The sequence below is a fragment of the Ixodes scapularis genome, unplaced genomic scaffold, assembly GCF_016920785.2.
Source record: "Ixodes scapularis isolate PalLabHiFi unplaced genomic scaffold, ASM1692078v2 ptg002670l_1__unscaffolded, whole genome shotgun sequence".
NCBI lineage: Eukaryota > Metazoa > Arthropoda > Arachnida > Ixodida > Ixodidae > Ixodes > Ixodes scapularis.
Window position 1 is genome coordinate 1 of NW_024610260.1, and position 19,876 is coordinate 19,876.

General features: G+C 43.9%; 1 pseudogene; it reads left to right on the plus strand.

Annotated features, from left to right (window-relative positions):
* The first annotated feature begins 710 nt into the window (after positions 1 to 710).
* LOC115322698 lies at positions 711 to 18,074 on the plus strand (annotated as a pseudogene).
* Positions 18,075 to 19,876: the final 1,802 nt, after the last annotated feature.

The following is a 19,876-nucleotide window of genomic DNA, read 5'->3' on the forward strand; positions in this document are numbered from 1 at the left end:
ATGTACGCTCGTGCTCCTTGCGTTTTCGGCGCTACAGCTTCTTTTCTCGTCGGGTTTAAAGCCATGTTTTGGGTCCTCGCCGCTGCAAAACCTGTGCGCTGACGACCAGGTTCCTCGGGAAATGATCTGTGCTACCAGATCCTCGCGCTCCAAATCTGCGACCGGGCACTCCATGGATCCGTCGTCGAACTGTCAGGCTTTGTTAGTATAGAAGAGGATATGCCTCCAGTCAAGGCAGCCGAGGCTACCCGGTCACGGTTGCACAGCTTTCGCAGTAGGTCCTTCCTAATTTGAGACGAAGTATATTTAGACTGCATTTGCTTCTTCTAGGAACGCATCATTATAGAACGGTTTTCGGGTGGGGGTAAATGTTCTGTAAAGGTTGTATAACAAAATAATCAAAATGATGAACAAACATAAACAAGTGGACCACGGCGAACCTTCATTAACCCCTGCTGAGTATCCCTGTACAGACCACAACAACCGCAGTCAAGCGACATTACAAAAAAAAAAAAAAAAAACGAAGAAAACTACAAGTACATTGCTCAGATATTGATAATCAACTTTAAATATAATAAACCCTAAATGTCGTTGTCTGGTGCAAGAGTTTCTTTTTTATATTTTAACGTTGAGTTAGAAGTATGGAACTTCCCTGGAGAGTTGTTTGAGAGTGACCTTTTTAAAACTAATACAAAGTATTACATTTCTAGGGTGGTGGTTTCTTGACCGTTAACTGTACAAAATCTTGCCCGGAGGGGATACAGGAAACTGATGTGAATGGAAACCAATGCCTCGTAAGTCTTTACAGCTTTAATAATTAGTACTTACAGTGATTGCCTCTTGCCATAAAACCACCCCCAAGATTTTGGGGACATTTGACCCGCCGCAAAACGTCATAAAAATTTATTTTAGCAGAACTGCAGAATCTGTTTTAATTCGCGGAAGAATTGTAAACCACTAATACAGTATTATGGTGCACCAATTAGAACCTTAGGAACTTATTTTTTGTATTCCTGGCCCGATGTCTTGTATACTGGGTTTAACATAGAGTAACCTTCGCCATGACTTTAATTTCCGACTTCGATAATGCAGAACCGTAATATTACCGAGGATTGTAACGACGTTGAACTCACATCAAGTATATCAATTACAATTTGATAGTTTGCTTAAAATAGTTTTATTTCCCAGTTACAGAGTCGGTTGTCTAGCAATCTTGTTTATGGATAAAAAGGATGCCTACACCTAGCAGAATAAAATATTTTTCACAAGCGTATTTATGTAGCCGTTATAAAGTTTTGGGATTAGAAAACATAACTTCGTTTTTGTTAAACAGCTACCAGAGCTGAAATACTGGGAGTTTGGTTGGCGCCTTACCAACCAAACCGACATCCATGTTTGATGACTGGATTTACAGATGCCGCTGCAGCTTTATCTGTTCTAGCCGTGTGTCACGCTATGCCTGTCACATTGCATCAACCCTCTCAACTCTGAACAGTATCAAACATAGCGGGGTAAGCACAGAGGTGCGTTTGGGATTCCTGTTGGTTTGTGTGGTAAACCTGGTGATCGGATTGCCTTGCTGCATACCCGACCCAGAGGAACAACACGGAGTCATCTGTTCCAGCAATAACAAAGAACATTTAATTGGACATAGACAAAGCGAATACTTTGTAGTTATTTTTTCTCTTTTTTTTTTCTTTTTTTTTTTTTTTACGCGGGGCATATAAAGTGCGGTTTATAATAAAAGCAACTTCTAACCTCCGTGACAGAGTCGGTTGCCTTGCACATGTAGAAGGGGAGTCTGCAGACACTTTTGGGGTACATGTTCGCAGTGAACACATGGGCTGCATTTACATGGACGCGACCGTAGCGCATCGAGTCGAGAGTTCACGATTTTGATTGGTAGCAGTTGGATAGAAGAGGAAGAAGTAAGAAGACAGGCTGCGTGTCATTGGTCCCTGCTCGATTCGATGCGCTACGATCGCATTCATGTAAACGTAGCCTGTGTCTTTTGAAGGATGTATAAGCAATGTGACTGCGGCCTTAGACACGCGGTCAGCCTTCAAAAAAATGAAGAATAAAAATCAAGTTGATTTAACTTATGATTTCAATCACACCGGTTTTGCAATGATGACTTAAATTTAACTTTTGCCGCAGAAATAATCCTTCAAATACTTTTTATTTATTGTTTGTCTATGATTGGAAGCTTTTTATGTGCACTTGTTTTGCATTTAAACCAAAGAATCATCAAAAAACATACTACTAAAAAGTTGAATACACATAAAACTCTTCTAAACAAACTAGAGCGTTTCGTTTTTTGTTGTTTATTTTTTACGTTCCATTTTGTTTTTAGTTACATAATCTCTACTGGATGTAAATCAAAATGCGAAATAAACACACAAAAAAAAGATAATTAATGTTGTACAGCAAGCAAATCAGACAGCGAAAGAGACAACAAATGAAGCTTTTTTAGTAGCTAACAAAATAAGCTGCTTTTGATCTAGTAGGATTAGGAGCAATACAAATTTATTTATTAAACTGTACTTAAAAAGTTTAAATGTACAGAAATAATTTTTTCGATACTGTTTTGAGAAAACGAAACGAGTGATTTATCAATACGTCATGTTTAAAAGTACATATAGTGTTAATGCATCACATTTTTCGAGCTACCTTTATTTAAATCAAAATAATCAACCATAAAACAAATAATTGTGATTTTTTAAATAAAAAAAAAATCTTGATTTGTTTCACCCTGGCCTCCAAACACTGCTAACACAAACACAGCTATTGCAGCCAATGAATAGAATGGAAATCATGCTGCCCAAATTAACTGCATATGTACTACCGGGGAAAAATGAAATACGAACAGAGGAGCGCGTGGCTCGCGCTACAGGCTGCACCGCCTGGAAGTGAGCCTAGGGGCGAGGGTGCGTGGCCTACTCCGATGTGTCTACGCCCTTCGCTCAGCGCTTCCCAAGCTCTGGCATTGCGTCTCTTAGTGCGCTGAAAGCTATCAGGGAGGCCACTCAACGAACGACGATGCCGAAACTTATATTTAGACCAAAAACGCAGCCTGATAGGGTACTTTGTTGGGCTAGTTGGTTCATCTTATACTTCGTCTCATCCTACGATGGACTAAAGGCCAAAGCCACGGGCCGCCAGGTCCAATCACGTTCCACGCTAAACTATGACACGCTTAGCATTGATTAGGTTTGGACGAATAATGCTCCGAATCCAAAAGCGCTGCGTCATTTTTGTAGCTTCGACACTGCAAGGAGCCAGTACGTCGTAGCTTTCTTTGCAATGTAAAAATGTTGAGTCACTCATGGCTCGATCCGAACCACTGTACGCCCATTCCCATCAGTGATCCGAGACGCGGGCACCGATACGTTGATCGAAGCGAAATACCACGCACGCAATGTCTAAGTGGCTCGTGATTGGATCTGGCGGTTCGTAGCTTGTACCTTTAGTCCATCGTAGGGTGAGACAAAGTATAGTGAAACATATAAAATTGCGAAAAGTACAAGAAGTATACAGTGCTTGTCCTGTATACGTCTTGTCCTTCTCTTTTTTTTGCGCTATTTTATATGTTTGACACAGTCTGAGTTGTGACATTAAGCAATGCAAGCGTGACGTTTTGCATTGCTTAATGTCACAATTCAGAGTGGGTTTCTTGGTTCTCAACATATGTTTCGGCATCGTCATTCGCTCAGCTGCCTCCGTATGTTGCAGTGATCGACTCTCCGAGTCATGGGAGGGAAAGTAGACTCACAGACTTTTTTTGTAGAGTGTATACATATATGTTTAGGCATGACTCAAATGACTGAAAGAAATATCTCGAGGAAAGTGAAGGAAATATGATTAGGAAAGTGAAAATAAATTAAGCTTTTATGTAACTCAACGCACTCTGGAATTATATGTTAGATAAAAAGCATTCAGGAATATATGAAAAGGAGTGATGGTGCTTGTTTTATATTTTGGCGATGGGGTCCGTGCATGAGGTCAAAGCTTCAATCAAGATTAGGAATTCGACAAAGAAGCGTGGGCAGGTTGGCAGTGGGAGCCAATGGAAACACCGTATGGGGTTACAGGGGGCATGGTCTGGGGGGGTCCTCCCTTGAAAACAAAAAAAGGCAACTAGTAAAGTAAAATGTATAGAAAGGCAAACTGAAATGAAGGATACGCAATACTCACAAGTACAGAAGAAAATTTGCATAAAACAGTTTAAACACAAAATGAACAAACCCAACCCAAGAGCTGACATTTCAATACCTACACACTAGTGATGTGACCGAGTATACTATACCCTGTTTCAGCTTATGTTGCAGCGCAGCGAAGGCTAAAAGCGCGAGCTCATATCGTTAGCAGTTGCCTTTAATGCACGAGAGCTTGTGCCGCCGAGATGTGCACTAGAGCAAGGAGCTCGAGCTTGTAGCGTTTACCGCGGTACATCATTAGGTGAAACGGAGTATAGTTGTAAGGAAAAGAGAGTAAAAAGCAATAATAAAACGTGGGATGGAAGAATGCAAGAGAAATCATTTTTAGCAATGTACAGATAACAAAATCGGAACATAAAAAAGAGCATGTGTTTGGTAATTCACGGAGTACCTCTTTAACTGTTTGAGGCAAGAACGGGAGTGTTCAGGACTGTAAGGAACGAGGCAGCGGAGCGCTCGTGACGCCACGACGCGAAGTTGTCCGCTCGCAGGTTTGGCACAGAAAATGAAAATAAAAAGAAGTGTAAAAAATAAAATGATAGGATTCACTTGAAGCTATAAAGTGGGGGCTCGTCCGGGATGGATAATCAAGCAGATGAGCATATTCAGTGCCTTCTACAAGGAACGGATGGCTCCGTATTGCATCGTGGGTGGCTGGCGGCACAGGTTCGTGAGAGACTAACCACAGATCCCTTGCTGCCTGCTCCTGCCGGTGTGGTGGCAGCCAGGGCCACTAACTTGACGGAACTTGCTACTTCTTAAATATCTTTAGAGCTGTCCAGGTTCTTTAGATTTGAAGACAGGCAAACACCAGCACCTTCTCTGGAGCACCTTGAAAGCTTTTGCCTCATCACTGGCGTCACCACCGAAGATCACCTTCGTCAAGTGGTTCCGGCAATACTCTAGAAAAGCGCGAAGCTTTGGTGGTGGTTCGCTGGTGGTTTCGACAGTTGGGATGATTTTAAAGTTGTATTTCTCGCAGTTTTCACCCATCGACTGGAAAGGCAGGCTCAAGGAAGAATTGAAGCTTCGGATGCAACATCCACAGAATATAAATGAATTTATTTACGTCATATAAGAATACTTCGACAGCATTGGAAAAGACGTCCCTGATACAGAGAAGGTTGAATGCCCGTTTTGACAAATGCATCCACAGCTACTAGGCCGCTGACGTGCTGATAGAAAAAGCACGGAGACGACTCCAATACAAACCACCGCCACCTAAAACTAATCAGTTTGCCTGTGACATCGCCTTTGAGGCCCATAGAGCAACTATACTCGAAACTCGTCTTCCGGAGTTGCAACCTGGCTTACCTCTACCTGAGACAAACGTCGTCACAGAGGGACCAATCCTTGGAGAAAGTACTATGAGTTTCACACAACCATGTACTTCTGCTTTCATTTCGCTCATTCTGCCTACAATGTCCTTAGCTACGTATTGGCCCCTTCATCCGGTTGCCATTCCACCCTCATTCTTCCGGGACCAGCTGCCAGTCCAACGGTCACCTCCATGGCTCCAGGTGCCTGTCACCCCATGGCAGACTTAAGGGACTCACTGTCTGTGTTGCGTGGGCGTGAGACACGCCGAAAGTAGATGTCCAACGGGACGACAGCGGGCACCAGTTGTATGCTACAGGCGGCACCGATCCGGTCACATCCTGTCCCAGTGACCGGGAAACAAGCGCCGGTAGATGCCGCACCGGCTGGCATCTACGACAGCTCGCTGCAAGCTACAGCAACTGCCGGGAGAAGAAAGCCTCTTTTGGATATCTAGGTCAGTAACCTAATGTTTACAGCTCTCCTGGATACCGTTCAAGCAGGAGCCTTCTTGGAGCCCAAGCGATAAAAGCTGCAGAAGCCTGTAGAGTGAAGAAGAAACAAAAAATACGAGCACTTCGTCTAGCTGCAGGGTGGGCTCAGTGTCTCGTTACGACACAATGCACAAGTCATTGGGCGGGTGAAATTCGTCGTCACCGGTTCTTGTTTATCCCCGATTTGTGCAAGGACATCCGTCCTTGGGAGAGACTTCCTCACACTGAGTGGTATCTCCCTGCATATTGCCTTCGGTGGATGGACGGTAGACGTTGAGCCGCAGCGAGTCGTTTTATTTATAAAGGAATAGAAGACCTGCGCAAACAAGACAGTTGATGAAGAACTTCAAAAGCTCATGAACAAAGTTTATGCTTAAGGCAAACACAAGTTCTGCATGGCATTCCTCGACGATGTTCTAGTTTATTCAACACCTTTAAGGACTACGTACGGCATGTGCGGTAAGTACTGCGTCGAGTTGCCGCTGCTAGACTTACCATCAACTCTGACAACAGCAGATTGGGCGTCAAACACTCAAGTTCCTCGGTCATGTTATTTCTCCAGGAAAACGCAAACCGGACCACGATAAAATGTCTGCTATTCTACAGTATTCCCAGCCGCTGAACATCAAGCAGTTGCAGGCGTTCCTAGGCCTTGCCGGATACTACAGGAACTTCATATCTCGAGTTTCGGTCATCACTGAGTCCTTGACTGATCTTCTGAGGAAGGCCAACCCTGGCTCTGGAATGATCAACAACAAACTTCATTCGACCCACTCAAGAGGATGCTGGCCTGCGAAGCAGCGGTGATAATTCCACACTTGAATCGCCCGGTCGTTGTGTAAACTGATGCTTGCAGCACGGGGTCGGAGCTGTTCTTCTGCAGGAGCACAGTAGAAAGTTGCAGCCAGTATCTTTTGTTAGCCGAGTCCTCACCGGCCCAGAGAGAAACTACAACGTTCAAAATTGGGAGTGTCTAGCCGTGGTGTGGGCAGTGGACTAATTTCGACCATATCTTGAGTTCATCAGGTTCGAAATATTTTGCTTCAATTCTTCTCTCTCGTGGATTTTTGCCACCTATCAAACATCGCCCCAGGGTCAAACGATGGGTCCTGAGACTGCAGGGTATTGATTGTAAGATCATGCATCGACGAGGACGTGCAAACATTCATGCTCACGCTCTCAGCCGTGCTTCCCTGCAGCAAGTGGATGCTCCAGACTACCGCCTCGATTAATCGCTCTTTCCCTTGACAACTTCTTACTGAGGGTCTCGAATTAGCTTTGACACAGCAGCTGCAGTGGTTGGAAAGGACATGACACCACAATGCGATGTCCGCAGTCTGGTCGCAGAACAGGCCCGCGATCAACAGCTTAGTCTATTGAAAGCTCAGATCCTTGGATTTGCCTCATTTATAGAGGGCAGGGAAGCACGACTTCTGCAAGACCTTGCAGACACAACAGAGATGGAGCCGACTGGGCTGTTGGTACAAGTCATAGGGGGAAAGGGAGTACCATGGCTTCCAAGACATCTGAGACCACTCGTCCTTGAAATGGGGCACGACCATCTCCCAAGCGCTTATGCAGGGTTCTTCAAAACACTCAAACGTATTCCCAGTCGCTTCGTCTGGATTGGAATGCGTGCTGACATCTGCCGGTATGTGCGGGGCTGCCAGGTATGTCAGCGGACGAAGCCACATCGCCAGAAACCACAAAGATTTATGGGCTTCCAATGAGCACAGGCCCGACGGAGGAGCTGAGAGTCGTCATTATTGGTCTTCTACCCTTTACGCCTCGCCGACACAAGTCCTTGCTGGTGGCATTTGACAAATTTACGAAGTATATTGCACTTTATCAACTGCGGGAGGCTACAAGCCGGAACGTTATCATCGCACGATTGATGTCTTCTGTCGCTAAGGCATTTCGTCTTTTGTCTCAAGCGACAACGGCAGGCCATTTGTGAGCACACTTTGGAAGTGTATCTCGAAGCGTTGGGGCATCCCGGACCGCCACACTGTGATGTATAGCCAGTGGGCCAAGTTGTCGAGCACCACAACGCCACTGTCAAAGAATGCCTTCGGGCGTACTGCGGCAGCCACCGTGAATGGAATCGACACATCCCCGAAATAGCTTTTGCCATGAGGACGTCGGAAAGGGCCGTGGTTCCTTTGCCATGAAAGAGAACTTTGCACACAGTAGGAAACACCACATACGCTGAGTGACTTGGAGCCCGAGGTGCCAATGCCCATGCATTCGCAGCTGAACTTTCCAGAACTATTCAAGACGCACACCAGTTTACCGTCTTTCATCAAGGAAGGCCAAAACAGCGCAGGGACGCCATTTCAATGAGCATCGGCAGCCAGTTGCCATGAAGGTCGGCGACCTGGTTTTGAGGAACCTGGACACTCTGAGTGACGCTATCCAAGGAATTTTAGCAAAGCAGGCACCTCGTCGGTCAGCCCTTTTCGAATAATCGGACAACTCGGCACCAACGATTTTTTTTGGGGTGATCTCGACTTCGGCATACGGTGTGGAATGGCCCACTTCGACCAGCATTAACTCTACCACCCTTTGTGGTCACCGTCTTCCCCCATATCTTCACCTTCTCGGAGGGAGGAAAGCTGTAAGGAGCGAGGCAGCAAGTGCTTGTGACGCCACGACGTCATGTCTTCCGGTCGGGAGTTTGGCACGAAAAAAGGGAAAAAAGAAGTGTAAGAATAAAAGGATAGACTTCACTTGAACCTAATAGGACAAAGACATCTAGGGGTAAGTTTTAAGAAATAGACATATGTGCACGGGTCTTTGTCTTGCCATCCTTGAGGGGGGAACGGATTAGGCGGAGGACTGGGTTTTGCATGCGAGGATGGAAGAACGGAGGAACAAAGGAATACTGTCACAAGAAGGAGGTTTGAAGATTCATGAAGAAGGTCTAGAAAATCTTGATAATACACAAAATTGGTGGGGAAGATGATTAAACGTGAGACAAAATTTAGAGCAACATTGAAAACGAATGGATGTAAATCTTTCTAAACTAGATGACGCAACCTAGAACTCTATAAACATTGTAGCAAATACCATTCATCCACTCATCCATTCTATGATGAAAGACATACGATTGCGTATATGTGTTCTGATCGTCTTCGAAATGCCACTCGAGAAAAAGAAGCGTAAGAAGCCAATGACACGCTGGAAACAAAATAACAGCGTTTGGCTAGGAATAGGGAAGCAAAGCGGGCTCGTTCTGCTGCCACCAAGGGCTGAGTGAGGAAACGAGGTGTGTCTCAAACTTAACCAGTGGAGCTTGGCCTTCACAGATGAAACATGAAAATACGCTCGCATTTTGACGTAGTTTGCAGCGGAGAACCACGGAGACACTGCACATTACTGCGCAAACGGGTGCAACAGAACAAATATATGCGGGCGATTTTATTTTTAAATTGTTAACGAAAAAAGGTTGAAAAAGGAAACGTTTTTAGACCATATATATATATATATATATATATATATATATATATATATATATATATATATATATATGCAGGTGAGGCAGAGTTGTTTGAGAACAATAGACCGGGAAAATGTAATAAGTCAGAGATCCGTACTTGCGGAGCTGCTATGCTAGAAGTTTATTGTATGTATTACGACAGTGTCGCCGAGAGGCTCGGCTTCGTCATGTAGGCCATCTCCTGACGAAGCCGAGCTTCCCGTCGAAACTGTCGTAATACATACAATAAACTCCTTGCATAGCAACTCCGCAAGTAGGGATCTATGACTCATTTTATATATTCAGGAGTCGTGAGACGACATGTTTGAAACAGCCGCTTTATAACATCCGTAGGATTAGAAGGGCTCGAGTCCCGGGAGCACAACACGCGCACCGGATTGCGTGCCTGAGTAGTCCTCTTCTTCTTCACTCTAGCGCGCCGCTACAATATATATATATATATATATATATATATATATATATATATATATGCTGCGGCAACTTCTGACTTGAAAGAAAATAGAAACTGTTTTTGCGGAAAGCTTATAGTTCTTAAGTTTTTACCCAAAAATTAAAAAAAAATAAAACACAATTTTTGGATTGGGATGATTGACAAAGGTTGCACATTTGAGAGTTTCGTAAGGCCGATGTGCAAAGCAGTCGTCTCCATTTTCTTTCCGTCTAATTATTTATTCCTTTGCAATTAGTCATAATACTCGTTGCCTGAAATTTAGTACACAACTAGATTCGCTACGTGTAATATATCTCCAACTTTTTTTTTTAATTTTTTTATCAGAAATATTTTATTTAACAAAAAAGAGCGCTCTCGGATACTGCTATCCAGAGGCGCGCATCAATTGGAGTAATGACCCACCTCTAATCGGAGAATCCAGCGCTCCGAACACAAGATTAGAAAACAAAAACTTGACATATAAGTTATGAGGAAACTACTTTGGGAGCCTTCTAGATTCCAGATCATTTTCAGCTTCAATCGTAGCAGAAATAACAATTGCTTGCTGAAAATGTACAGCTATAATTGTAGAAACAAAACTTATATGGCTCATTAACGTTTAACGATGACGAAGTTCCTGTTGCTGGACGGTCACTTTTATACCCTCCCTTATACCCTCCCAGAATTTCGTCAAAAAGGAATATTGCTTCGATCTGACGTTGCTCTGGCTCCGAAGTCTTAATGCCAGGACTCGAGCGGACCTCCTCATGACGACTTAAACTGGAATTCTTCACACAAAGAAGCTGGCCGCGGACGTTCATCACCGCTAGGCCTGGCCACATACGGGGTGTCACAAAAGAAAATTTACACGGTCTTTTTTACCGCAAAAATAAACTAGGCATCGCCGAACGCTCATTCTTCGCCCAAAGGTAGCGCTAGAGGTCACAACCAGATGACAAAATTTCAGCCCGATCCGATAACTTAATCAAAAGTTATAACTGTTTTTCTGAAAATTTCAATGGGAAAATGGCGACCGACGGAGTTTTTGAACACATGGGGCTCTATGGCACCAGAAACCGAAAACGGGCAAAAATGGGCTCCATTTTTGCCCGTTTTCGCTCATTCTCCGTCCTTTGGGCGGAGAATGAGCGTTCGGCGATGCCTAGTTTATTTTTGCGGTAAAAAAGACCGTGTAAATTTTCTTTTGTGACACCCTGTATATGGTGGTCCAAGTCACCAGACTCGATCTAAAATGGGCCGTAAAAATCGACGCCTACACGTAGCCATCTAACATTTTCGTCAAAGGTGTATTTCACAGGTCGACCGCTTGGCGACATACACGACCTTTGCCAACTTTCCATCTTCCTGCTGGTTCAGCAATGACCCCAACCTGTAGTATCGCGGGTATTACCGCGTGAGCAGCCAGGACGACGATACGCGAGCCTGCCACGCGGACCAGAGAGCAGCACGAGCGGGGACTCTGGAGCATGCTGCGCTTCGAGCATATTCTATCTTTTCTGCCTTATTAAATGACGAGTTTGCTGTGATGTAGCGTTGGCCTCCATACATAACACAACCTTCGAATGCGTTGCTTGTAGCAAGGCAATAGAAACCGATGGCCGGCACATGTCGTGCTCAGACTGCAATAGCGACTACCATCTGGGCCAGAGCTGTTCCGGGATTGCCGTGGAAGCTTTCGCCACCATGGGCCAAGCTAAGCGTGTCAAGTGGAGATGCCGGGCATGTCGTATGAAAGATAGCCAAACTGGGTCATCCGACGGGGCGATAGAAATGTCGCAAAACGCAGAGCTCCTGTCTTCTCAGCTGGCTGAAATGAACGGTAAGCTAGAAGAACTGCTCACCCTGAAATAAAGCGTAGACTCCCTCCAGTCCCTCTCGCTGCAACTCTACGAGCTTCTATCTTTGAAGCCACTAGTCGAAAGCCTGAAAGAGACAGAAAACGGCATTCAACCGTCGATGGACTTCTTCTTAGCTGATTACGACCGCATTCTAAAGCTGGCAACAAGCAACAAACATAAAGGCAAGGCTCTCCAAGAGGAAGTGTTACAGCTGAAGTCAACCGTGCAACAAGCGAGCGAACTCCAGAAGATCCGTGGAGCGCTAAATGACAACGAGCAACACAGTCGTCTCGCGAACTTGGAAGTGCATGGTCTGGCGGTTTCACCTGGAGAAGACCTCATGTCCTTTGCGACAAATCTAGCAAAGCGCCTTCAAATTTCCTATTTCGACAAAGCCCGCATCCTTGCTATCCACTGCTTGTCTGTCAAACGTGAAAAGACACCACCGATTCTGGTCCGCTCTTCATCTCTCAGCATGCCGAAAAACATGCACCCGGAATACCACGATGCACGTCGCCGAGACCGCTGCAAGCATCTTCACGAACGATACCATCAGGATCTCGGTGCAGTTTATACGGACGCGGCCGACCATGCCACGAATCCGGCAATGACGATGGTCGTCACGAACTCCCAGGGGGTACTTCTCAGCGGTGGATCCATCGCCACCACCAGTACTGAAGATGCGGAAGAGACAGCCATAGCTCTAGCCCTCACGCTACCTAACGCTACCACCATCATTTCGGACTCCAAGCGCGCAGTTCAAAATTACGCCCGGGGCCGCATATCGAGGTTCGCGGCCAGGATCCTCCGAGACATCGTCCCTACTGACACGGTCAGCATTGTCTGGGCACCCGCCCACTCCTCTCTCCGAGGCAACGACTTTGCCCACAACACCGCCCGAGAACTTGCCTACCGGGCACCGGGAGATAGGGAAAGTGGTTTGACCCTCCACAAGGATGTACTGACCACGTATCAGGAAATTACGCAGGCATACCGTCTCGCTCGCAAACGATACCCCGCCGGCCACAAATCCTTAAGCAAGGCCCAGGAACATACCTGGCGCCGATTGCAGACAAACACATATCCTCATCCCACAATATATTCGCACATTTATCCCGATAGGTACACGGGCATATGCAAATTCTGTCCTCAGCCAGCCAACCTCACCCACATGATGTGGGGGTGCCCCAACCTCCCGAAGAGATATGGAAACGTCGAAACTATGGAGCAGTGGGACGCAATGATGTGTAGCTCAGATCCGGTCGTTCAAGCGGCGGCCTGTGAATGGGCTGCGGAGGCCGCCGGGGCACAAGGGCTCCCGGTCGCCTGATCCCATCATTTTTCCCTTCTGAATGTACGAATAAAGTTTTCAACAACAACAACACACGGTCAGCATGAAGGAGTCGTGGATGGGAGCACGTGGAGCTCTCCGCTCGCTGACTCAGGATAGTTCATTTTGCAGATTGTACTTGAATGACAACCTGACGCGAGCTAACAAAGAGCTATTTTGGCTGGCAAGCCAGAGGGGCAAGGAGCGTGGCTATAAATTCGTGTGGGTTTCACGAGCCAAGATCTACGCAAAGAAAGTGGGAGGCTGTGTGCCCATTCGAGTTATTTAATTCCATGACCAACTTCGTTCGGCATTCAGATTTTCCATCTCTCTGCAAGGTCTTTGGAGCAAGTCATGATCACTCTTTTTCCGTGCTGCATGTAAATATTAGGAATATACGCAGGCATTGGAACGAATTTCAGATTATTTCAAGGGATATTAGTTCAATAATAGACGCTTCTGTCTTAACAGAAATAAGCATTTCCTTTGTAGTTACAGATCAGTTTTCCTTGCCGGGATACTCAGTAACATTCTACACGCGTTTTTCCGGTCACGGATATGGCATCGCAGTGTTCGTGAACACAAAATGGTCCATTTCACAGATTTCTTTGGCGTTTAGTCACGCTGAGTGTGTCGCCTTTTCCCTCGGAAGTGCGACAACTTCGATTTTTTTATTGGCTATTTATAGACCGCCTCCTACGAACGTAGGGTACTTTTTGGAAGATTTCGAAACGCATGTAAGCGATCTCAGTTTGCATGACCAGTTGTGTATTGTTGGAGATTTTAATATTGACATCTTAAGACGTGCGAAATCTACTGTGTGCAATTATTTAAACATCCTGGCAGCACATGGGATTGAATGCATCATTAATGATCTAACGAGAGAAGAATTTCCTTTAGACAAGCTAGTTTCCTCCTGCATCGACCACATTAACGTTAGAACATCTGCGTTCATCATTAAATCAGCAATTGTCACGGAAAAGCTTGCTCACCACTACTTTGTGGCATGCCATTGCTCCAATGGTCCGTTATCATCGCAAATATCTTCGAATCATATTCAAGTAACACGTATAGACAACAGTTTATTTGACCAAATAGTTTCAACCTTTGACTGGAACAAATTTTCGGAGTCCGTCAGCTACAGTGACATATACCAAAAGTTCCTTCTTATGTTTAGTCAGTTCTATAAAGCACCTCAAAAAGTAATCTACATAAAGAAGCGTGACCCGGATTTTTTATGGTTAAACGCTAATATTCTGGCAGCTATAAAAGATGAGAATCTGTTATGGTCACGGTGCCGTCGCTCGCCTAGCAATGTGCAATTGAAGTCAGATTTCAAATCCTGCCGAAATCAACTAAACGCAATGACTCGATCGACAAAGCGCAAATATTATTTAAAAAAAAAAATCACAGAATATCGTTCGGACGCACGAAAAACTTGGTTCCTAGTTAATGAGTTTCGTGGTCACAACGTTCGTCATTCTATTGACGATACACTAAAGCAAAATTTTTATCAGAATCTTCCGCCCTGTTGTGGAGAATTTCAATGCCTTCTTTGCAACTTTTTCAGGTCAGGCGAGAGATTCGTCAACTTATATTGATAATGTCGTCACCTCTTTCGCCTTCCTTTCGCCACTCCAAGAAAGCGATCTGCTCTCGGTAATATTCAGATTTAAGCCAAGCAAGCCACCCGGGATAGATGGGATTTGTTTCTCTGATTTGCGAAGAAACTATGGCAGTCTGAAAACAGTCCTTTTTTATGTTGAACAGCTTTATTGAAGCTAAATTCATCCCTGACGACCTCAAAACGTCAATAGTGTGTCTTTTATACAAAGGTGGTGCCAAAGATAATATCGACAATTATCTACCTATTTCGATACTGCCGATCATCGCGCAGATACTTGAAAAGCATATATATCGTATAGTGACATCTTTTGTATAGAAATTTAACGTACTGTCACCTACACAATTTGGATTTGTGCTGGGGAAGAGCACACAACTACTGCTTGAAGATTTCGCTGACAAACTTTACTTTTCGATAATAACCTTGTCACCTCAAATCTGTTCTTAGACCTGTCTAAAGCATTTGACACTGTCAGTCACACGTTACTTTTGAGAAAACTGTACAGTATAGGCTTCCGGGGCTCTTTTGTTTTTCCTTTTTTGAAAATTATCTTGGTAATCGCTCTCAGTTGGTGTCTGTCGGTGCTATCCAAAGCTCTCAAACTACTCTAAAAGCAGGTGTGCCGCAGGGCTCAATTCTATCACCCCTTTTATTCAATATTTTTGTCAACGACATCAGCGAGTCTGTACCAGGATGTAAAATATACCAGTACGCAGACGACACTCTAATCATGTCGCAACACATTAATTGCTTAGACTCTATCTGGTTTGAGAGGAATCTTATCTCGTTTAATGTAAAAAAAAAAAACTAAACTGGTATGCTTCCACAACCCACTCAAAACAGTCAGGCTTGATTTTTCATTTGTTTTGAACTCTTCAGCTTGCGCTCAGTGAAACTGCATCTCTTTAGAATATGCTGATAATGTTAAGTACATTGGAATATTTTTTGATAGTAGCTTGAAATGGCATGTTCATATAACTTATATATGCGAAAACCTGAGAAGCGCCAGCTGTCTCTTGTATAGGTCTAAATGCTTTATGCCACTTTCCATTCGAAAATCAATAGCACATGCCCTTGCATATAGTGTCCACCGTTACGGCATCACTGTTTTTGGGAATTTTTCAGCTTTCGGGAAAGTAAAAATAGACTCCCTCTTGAAAGCAATTCTTAAGAGTGTTTCTTACAAGCTACGAGTGCCTGAGGACACAACCCTTTTCGATCTTCTTGAACTCCCTAACTGTCAAACGCTATACGCTCATACTGCTGCATTGCGGAATTTTTCGAGCTACGAATTTAAAAGTTAGTTCACCGTCGCGTGTCCTGCGTCATGCGCAGCCTATTGAAATTCCCCGCGTTCATACTCGCTATGGCGAAAGTACGCGCGCATATTATGTTCCGCAAATGTTTTCTCGACTGCTGCCTGAGCTTCTGTCTCTTACATCGCTGCGACCAGTTAAAAAAGTTATCAGAAGTATCACTTTTTGACAAGATCTTCGACTGGGCATCGCTATATGACCTGCACAGTTTTTTAATATATTTTTCCTTGTTTATATATATATATATATATATATATTTTTTTTTTTTTTCATAGCGTAGGTTACATTTATGCAGCCTTGGGGTTGCGATACTTCACATTTGGACTCGATGCTGTGTATTTCTGTTCAGAATAGTCGCCTTTTCCTTTTATGCTTATTGCATTATTTTGCTTTGTCAACAAAGCTTTCATTGCTTTTTTTTTACAGTGGCTTTTTCAAGTTTAACGGCGCATTTGCATGCGGATTCGTATATCTGTGTATATGTGTGCATTTATGTGTCTAACTGTAGCGTAAGATACCCGTGACATCCTAATGATATCTGTATATAGTTGAGCTTGAGTTCGAATGCGGGTTTCAAGTTGCTGAGTTGCTACGTTAAACTGTTATTTTAGGGTAGCATCGCACAAGCATAATGCTGGCTTTGATGCGCCCGTTACGCAACCTTGCGTTGTGCTCCATGCAATAAAAGTTTATTATTATTATTATTATTCCCCGGCTACACCTGTGCTTAGTTTATCCCTCTATACGCGAAAAAGGCAATACAATTTATATTTTATTTCAACATGTATTTTTTTCAGCCCATACGGTCAGCATATTTAAAACACGACTGAAACAGTAATTCATCTAAAGAAAACACGGGTGTATTTTTTTCTTTGCTAAACAATAAATATAAATGATTTATAGTGAGCTTGCTAAGTAGTGAGAGCCGGCTATGCGCAAGTAATTACACTGCATAAATAATACCAAATTTAAACATCCTTCAAAACTTTTTTTGGCAAATATGAATAAGAATATTCGCGTTTTTAAAATTTAGGTTAAACACGAAATTATATAAAATCATGTCTCGCCGCTAGTCGCTATTCTTCGCAGCACAAATTAATAATTCCAGGATATTATACAGCACTAGAATATATTACTGTAAAAGGGTGGAGTAATTTAGTATTCATCGGTGATTCGTAAACATCACCTGCGACTACCACATAAATAGACGTAAGCTTTCGTATCCCACAAGCGAATAATTGACGTGGCCCTTTAAATATATGTTTTCAGTTTTTTAGAAAGTAAATATTTCTGAGAAATTTGTGCATAAAAGCTGACGAATTTACTTTTTTCTTAAATTCCTTTAGGTGTCATGGGACTACTTGGACAATTCAACTGTTACAGTCGTGGTGGGATTGTGCAGCAATGGATCTTGTAATCCTGGCGATTCCTCCAAGTGCCGTAATATTACGCTAGGTAAGTTGAAAATTTCGTTTGTTTTCATTGCAAACCAGCATCTTTTATAAAGAATGATATGTTGCAGTATAAATTAGCGCTGAACAGTTTTTGATTCGACGACAATTGAGTCTGCTGTCACCATATAAACTGGTTTCGCATTAGCGCCGCATATTTGTAGTTTAGGATATAGTACTAATCGTTTAATTTATTTTATTCTTATAGTTTCGAACTTTTAAATAAGAAAAGTAACATCATATTTATCATAATCTAAATCCAGAGACAAGGAGCAATAAAATAATGGAAAGTTATAATGTTTCCTCACCAGCTCGCCGGCATACTATCGCTCCTTGCAATCATATTTATGTTTTTTCGCTATTAAAATGGCCGTGTTTATTTGAAAGTAAAACCATAAAGACTAATTTTAATACACTTTATTATCAGCTGGAGACGACAGTGAAGAAGAGGAAGAAGAAGCATTCAAATAACAAGAAGAAGAAGAAGAAAATAATAATAATTACCATTTCAAAAACATGCACAAGAAAAAGAAATAAAAATTTGATTGATCATACAAAAATGACATCATTCTTGGCGCCGAGTGCTTCAGTAAACGAAAACCCCATCACAAGTGTCGCCTACTATTCAAGTGCATTGCCTTCGATTTTAAATATAACGCAGTAGCTGTGGGTGAAACTATATTATGTTTCATCTCAGTGTGAGCCAATGCGACGCTACAAACGCGAGAATGTTGCACCGAACCGTGCATGCACTTCATGAGCACTCGTACATATAGTGGGCTTGCTCGAAGCGTTGCAGTCGCTCTTGTCGCTTCCCTTTCGCTCGCGGTTGACGTGGGACGAAATATCGTTTAGCCCAGACTTGTACATTATACTGAAAATAGTTTTTAAGTCAGGTAACAAAGTGCCAGGTAAAACAGTAACTGATAACAGTACTACATGCTCAAATCTGAAGGATATCTCAATAACGTAGTAAATACTATTTACTACATTACTGAAATATTCTTCAGAGTTCAGCACTTACTAAATACTATACTATACTACACTACGCGCATTTGACGGTTGCTAATTGCCATAATATTCGTTATGTGTTTTTTTTTTCTTTCTGACTGAGTATGCCGAGATAATTTCAGACACACCGTTCAGGCACAGATCTTGGGCGTCAGTAAGAGCTCGTCCAAAAAGGCTTAGCGAGGAGTAGGGGACGCTTGTTAGGGCCTCCGTCGTAGCTAGCCGATCTCAGCGTTTTCGAAAACGTAATCTTATATCAGCATAAAATTTGAGTGCGAGATATGTGATGACACGGAGTAAGACATCATAGTAACTTTTGTGCAGTAGTGAGGTCCAATTATTGCGTTTCCTTAAACGTTAATGCGCCAACGCTGGCTCAACTTTGATACTCCTGTGAGAATGCGGCTTGCTTTTCGCCCAATGAGGTAACAAGAAGCGAACATTCGGCAAACAAAATGCGTGTAGGGCTCAAGGTGATGAAATTTCAGTTGAAGTTCACTGGTACTAGACGGGATTACTGACACGAGCTCAAAGACGCACTTGTGGGATGAGGTGACTAAGCCACGTCTTACTACGTTTGCATACGCAGGCACAATATCTGGTGTTTCGGGAACTAAGGAAACTTACCCGGTTTTCGTTTTTGTATCGCTCGAGAATGAGTGTATTGTATATTCGTAAAAAGTCAGATAGTCGAAAGCGCAAGCAGCGCGTTTGGTCGCGGCGTGATAGCATGAGATGAAGCTGCTCAGTCGAAACCGAAACTGAGTGGCCAACTAGTTCCCAGAGTGCACTGCGTGGTATTTTGCCGCGATGGGGCGCGTCGGTTTTGGAAGAAGTCTATTAGAGCACAGCTCTTGAGGAGGAGGAGGGGAAGAATACTGAGGGGGGGGGGTCATGTGACCTCAGGGGAGAGGGTCACGTGACCCCCCCTCCCCGAGGTAACCGAAGGTACCCGAGGTCCTCCCGAGGTCCTCCCGAAGGAACCCGAGGTCCTCCTGAGGTCCTCGGGAAAAGAGGGGGGGGGGGGGGGGGGGGGGGGCTCGCGGTTACGCCGACGCCGCTCAAGCGGGAAACGGGCGCCCTGCGCTCTAGAACAGAAAACCAATATGCGTTTGGCCTGCATTGAGGCATCAGTATTGTTTTATAGTGTTTTCTTCCGAGTCGGTCGCGCTAACCGACTCGGAATAAGCATATATTCCGTGTCGATCAGCACATAGTATACTCTAAACGACTAAATTTTCGCGAGGACCTATTTTCCAGAATTTCGCAAATCGCCTAAACAATTCGCGAAAGATACGTCCCGCGAACAATTCGGGCAAAATGTGAAC